The sequence below is a fragment of the Mastomys coucha genome, unplaced genomic scaffold, assembly GCF_008632895.1.
Source record: "Mastomys coucha isolate ucsf_1 unplaced genomic scaffold, UCSF_Mcou_1 pScaffold21, whole genome shotgun sequence".
NCBI lineage: Eukaryota > Metazoa > Chordata > Mammalia > Rodentia > Muridae > Mastomys > Mastomys coucha.
The window spans coordinates 188364823-188370301 of NW_022196904.1; the positions used below are offsets into that span (position 1 = coordinate 188364823).

The following is a 5479-nucleotide window of genomic DNA, read 5'->3' on the forward strand; positions in this document are numbered from 1 at the left end:
GCCACACAGACAGACACTGAGGCGGTGGGAGTGCGCCACACAGACAGACACTGAGGCGGTGGGAGTGCACCACACAGACAGACACTGAGGCGGTGGGAGTGCGCCACACAGACAGACACTGAGGCCGGTGGGAGTGCACCACACAGACTCTGAGGCAGGCTGCCTGCTCGCTCTGTCCTTCCTCCCTTCCTTCTTCCCTTCCTTTCTTCCTTTCTTCCTTCTCTTCTTTCTTCTTTCTTTTCTTTCTCTTTCCTCTCCCTTCTTCTTTTCCTTCTTTCTTCTTCTTCCTCCTCCTCTCTCCTGCTCTTCTTCCTCCTTTTCCTCTTCCTCCTTCTTTGAAACAGGGTCTCACTGTGTAGTCCAGGCTGGCTCAGAATTCCCCCTGAACTCACAGAGATCCACCTGCCTCTGCCTCCCTAAGTGCTGGGATCAAAGGTGTGCATCACTACACTCAGTGAAGCTAACTACAGTTAAACCTGCTGCCTTGAAGTGTTTGGGCTTCCTTACCTCAGGCCCCAGCTGTGCACAGTTGTCGATTCTCAGGGCTGTCCCTTTTTATCACAGGATGACACCCAGGTGGGAATTTAAAACACTAGTTTGAAAGAGTTTGCTGCTATGTAGTTGTCAGTTACTTGGAAGAGAGGGTTACTGAAGGTCCTGCTAGGGTAAAGCATGTGAGGTTATGGGAAAATGTTAGGTCCAGTCTCAGCTATCCATGGAGACCTCTCTCTGCTTGGGACATGAGGTCCAGCCTCAGCTATCCATGGAGACCTCTCTCTGCTTAGGACATGAGGTCCAGCCTCAGCTATCCATGGAGACCTCTCAGTTGGGAGGTTCATCACACTTCTCAAAGCTGCACTTTATTTACATTCTGAAAAGAGCAATTTCCCTTCTGTTACTGAAAATGCTGTAAGATTGTGGAGAGCTGATAACGTGCTCAACTGCATACACAATGCATAAGTGTGTGCATGTGGTAGGGTGCCAGTGACTGGCTTTGGCATCCAAGTGGTGGGTAAACTGAGGCAGGCAGCCATTGGGGGCCAGTGCTTAGAGGCACTGATGGGGTGGATCCAGCTACCTACAGGGGCTGCTGCCAATGGCAGCCAGTGATTAGAGAAGTCACTTAACAGACTTTTTTCCCCAAAGGAATGAAGCTTAATTTACTGGGGCTGACACTCCCTATGGCCAGTGGGAAAAAGTATGAACTCTTTTAACTCCTTGGGGCTGTCGAGAAAGAGAAGGAAAGAGAAAATTCACTCACACACACACACACACACACACACACACACACAGAGAGAGAGAGAGAGAGAGAGAGAGAGAGAGGCTGAAACAAAAGGCAGCATCCAATAACTTCATACACACAAATATATACATACATACAAGTATACATATATACATACATACATAATACATACAGAACTATAGACAGACATATATACATAGAGTGCTTAGCAAAGCTCTAGCAAGCAGGCTCCAAGCATTTCACACACACATACATAAATACACACAATTGATGGGTGGAGCAAGCTCCAACACATGCGCAGACAAACCTTACACACACACACACATACACACAGTCAATGGATGGAAGGAACAGTCTTCTAGCCCTCCATACTTTATTCTTTCTTCCATCACTTATATATCCCAGCAAAATCTTTCAAGCAGTATACAGTTACAATGTGATGTCATTTTAGTTTTCTTCTAGTGAATGATTGTGAAAAACAATGTGTTCCCCGATACCTTTACAAGAAATAATATTACATTAGTAACTAAGCAACTTGTTATACAGTAACAAACTGTAACCAAGCAAGGTAGTTTTCTCAGCCAGTTTCTCTTACTGGCAGGCAGCAAATTGTGGTTACAAAGAAAGGAGTACTTATTTTATTATTTATCTTTAAAAGTAATCTTGTAAGAAACTTAGGGGGCTGGAGAGATGCCTTAGTAGAGCACTGGCTGCTCTTCCAAAGGTCCTGAGTTCAATTCCCAGCAACCACATGGTGGCTCACAACAGTATACTCTCATACATAAAATAAATAAATATATCTTAAGAAAAGAATCTTAAAAGAATCACAAGTCTAAACTTTCATATCAAAGTCAGTCATATCTACCTTAAAATCTTAGAATGCACATCTACCCATCAGCAATTCTTATTAAATCATATCAGTAAGCTGAGAGCAAAGATGGGTATAAGAAATCGGTCATCAGCAGTCCAGCCTCAGGGAGAGTCACCTCAGCCAGTGCTGCCATTGTTGTTGTTCCCTGACCAGAAAGGGTCCCTAGCTCAACCATTAAGAGTGTGACTTTCTGAACTTCCCTAAGTTTTGTTCCCTAAGATTTTCTACATCAGGGTCTGGATTAAAAACATCTCAACCTAGCTTCACTAACAATTTTATTTTTTCAAATGCTTTCTAAAGGTGGCAGTCATAGCTGACAAGCTGCATCTCCCCTAGGGTTCTCTCCTAGGGTGGTGAGTGAATCACAATCTGCTCCAGCAGCAATGCCTGAGAGAGATCAAGCATTACTGTGAGCGCCAGAGACACTGCCCAGTGAGGGGCTGGAAGCCCCTTAGAGTTTTCACACAATTCTTAGATTAAGAGGGATGTGAGGGCCGCAGACAAAGCAGAACTCCATATCAGTGTAAAGTCCTCAGGACATGTGGTTCTCAGGACCGTGCCGCACTGAGGCTCACCCATGTGGCTGTAGTAACTGGTGGGCCGCATTCCATGAGTTCTAAAGCCATTTGTCGTTCCTCTTGCATGGCCCTCCATGGTAGGGTCATGACAGAATAATAAACCAGCTTCTATGAAAAGTTGCTCATACATATATGTATACAGACACATGTATACATACAATGTAGACATTGTATGTATGTGCGTTATATGTATATATGTTCATAACCTGTATGAGACTGTGCTCTATATACATACATGTATATTTAGGTACACACGCATCATACATACCGTTCCCACTAGCTCTCATAGAAGAATGAGTTTGACTTACTCAACTCTGAGCTCTGCTCTGCTCTCTACTGTCCCTGTCCTTAACAGAGAGTCCAGTGATGTTCTGCTCAGGTCTCTTGTCCCAGTCACTCATTGCCACCAGTGTCTGTTGTGAAGGTCCTGAGCCCTGAGGTCCTTTCCAGTCAAAGGCCTCTCTCTGTCAGCACCAGAGGCCCCACACCGGGCCCAGAGGCCCCACACCAGGCCCAGAGGCCCCACCCAGGGCATAGCAGAATCCTCAGGGTCTCCTAGGAACCATCTTGACTTTTCTTAGATGGTTTACTGTAGCCCTTTTTCCTGCCCTGGGTCAGCCAAGCAGGAAGAGGGTCAAGCCATGCTAAAAACAAAGTGTAAATGAAACGATGAAACGAGCACTCTAGTGTGCTTTGAAGAGCTATGCTTGAAAAGACCAGTATTGGCACAGAACACCCAAAGACCAGGTCCCCAGCACAAAGGACAATTACCTGCCCCAGAGAGACAGGGCAGGGATAAGAAACAAAGACAGGAAATGGGGGACTAGCTAGAGATAGGGGATGGGCTCCTTGCCCTGGGAGGCAGGGGTTGGAGGGGGGAGAAGTGCCTCTGAATAGAGAAGGGAGAGACATGATCCATAGGAAAATGGCAGTTTGTAAAGGTCAAGGGGACACCCTGTATTAGGATGAGGTGTTTCATTTTAATCAGGTGTGCTTAATTGAAAGCATACTGCACAAAAACAACCATGCTAGCCTTCACAACAGTACTGTCTATAAGAGCTTTAAAATGGAAGCAACAAGGATGTAAAACTGGTTATTAGATAAACAAAATGTGGTATATCCATTCAATTGAACAGTATTCCGCTATAAAAAGGAATGGCATGTTGGTTCATGCGACGTCATGAGTGAAGCATGAAAACACATTACATGAAAGAACCGAAGTGCAAAGGTCATATATCACAGTCATATCATAAAGTCATGTAAAAGCTTCTTTTCACTTATTTTTTTTTAATTGTGCCAGGGAACAAACCCCCAAACTTGAAGACAAAGCTTTCCCACTGAGCTGCGTTCTCAGTCTTTTTTTCTTGTTTACCTTAGATTCTCTTTATTGCTGGAGGGGCATGTGCATGATTCTGCGTGGATGTGTATATGTGAAGGTCAGAGGACCATTTTAGGATTCAGTTCTTCCACGTGGACATGGATTCCATGGCTTAAACTCAGGCCATCAGGCTTTGCCCACTAAATCATCTCACTGGCCCTCCTAATGTTTTTGTGAAATGTCTAGAACAGGCAGATGTCTGACATCTTTTAGTAATTCATGATGTCATGGGCTTGAGGACAAGGGTGCTTGCCAATGGATTAAGGGCTTTTAAAGTGCTGCAAAGGTTAGGGTTAGGGTTATGATTATACTACTGAATGTGCTACAATCACCAACCTGATACTTTAAAAGGTGAATTCATGGGCTATGAATTATATCAGTTGGAAGCTTATAAAATACTTTAAACTCAAGCTATAGCTCAACTATAGTGTATTTCAAAAAAAAAAAAAAAAAAAAAAAAAAAAAAAAAAAAAGGAATTGTCTGACTGGTTTAAATTAAGACAATTTGGGTAGCTTTGATTCAAAAGGTTAATCTTCAAAACTCACCCAGTTGCAAAGAATAGCTACATAGAGGGACACTAGAGATTTATCTAGTGTCTGGTCTAGTTCTGTCTCATGTATGATATATATGTCACACATGTCATGCATGTTATGTATGACATGTATATGGTACACTGGGCCCCACCCAGCCAATATCCCCTTCTCTTTCCACCTCTCTAAAATGACTAGTTGAGCTTCCTTTTCCAGCTTCATTGAGAATATTATGATCCATGACATGATATCAGAAACATTAAGACCACCAGAGGCCAGAGGCCAGTGTGATGGCCCAGCATATAAAGGCACTTGCTGCCCGCCATGCCTGATGACCTGTTTCTAGTGCCTGGGGCTCATGTGGTAGAAAGAGAAAACCCACACTTGCATGATGTCATCTGTCCCCACATGTAAATCACAGCATGCATGTGCCACTACTCCAAATAAATAAATGCAAGAAAAAAATTAAAACTCCAAAAGGTGGAATTTAAATTAAATTTTTTAAAAAAATTAAACATTCTAGAAGAAGCTACAGGGGGCTGGTGAAGGAGCCCCTTGTCTGAATAAGTTCAGCTCTTCTTTGGGGTGTGTTTAACATGTGTACATCTTCTCATGACTATGAGGCTGTGATAGGGAGAAGAAGGCAGTAGCTCTTGGTTAGCCTCGTTTTGGGGTTGGTGAGGAGTGTTTAACATGTGTACATCTTCTCACGACTATGAGGCTGTGATAGAGGGAGAAGCAGGCAGTAGCTCTTGGTTAGCCTCGTTTTGAGGTTGGTGAGGTGTGTTTAACATGTATACATCTTCTCACGACTATGAGGCTGTGATAGGGAGAAGAAGGCAGTAGCTCTTGGTTAGCCTCGTTTTGGGGTTGGTGAG

At 43.8% G+C, this 5479-nt stretch overlaps 1 protein-coding gene across 3 annotated transcripts in view; it reads left to right on the forward strand.

The window, feature by feature from the left end:
* Vwa2 (von Willebrand factor A domain containing 2) overlaps positions 1-5479 on the forward strand; it is a 43169-nt gene that overhangs the window by 21239 nt on the left and 16451 nt on the right. The gene's annotated exons all lie outside the window — the stretch shown is intronic.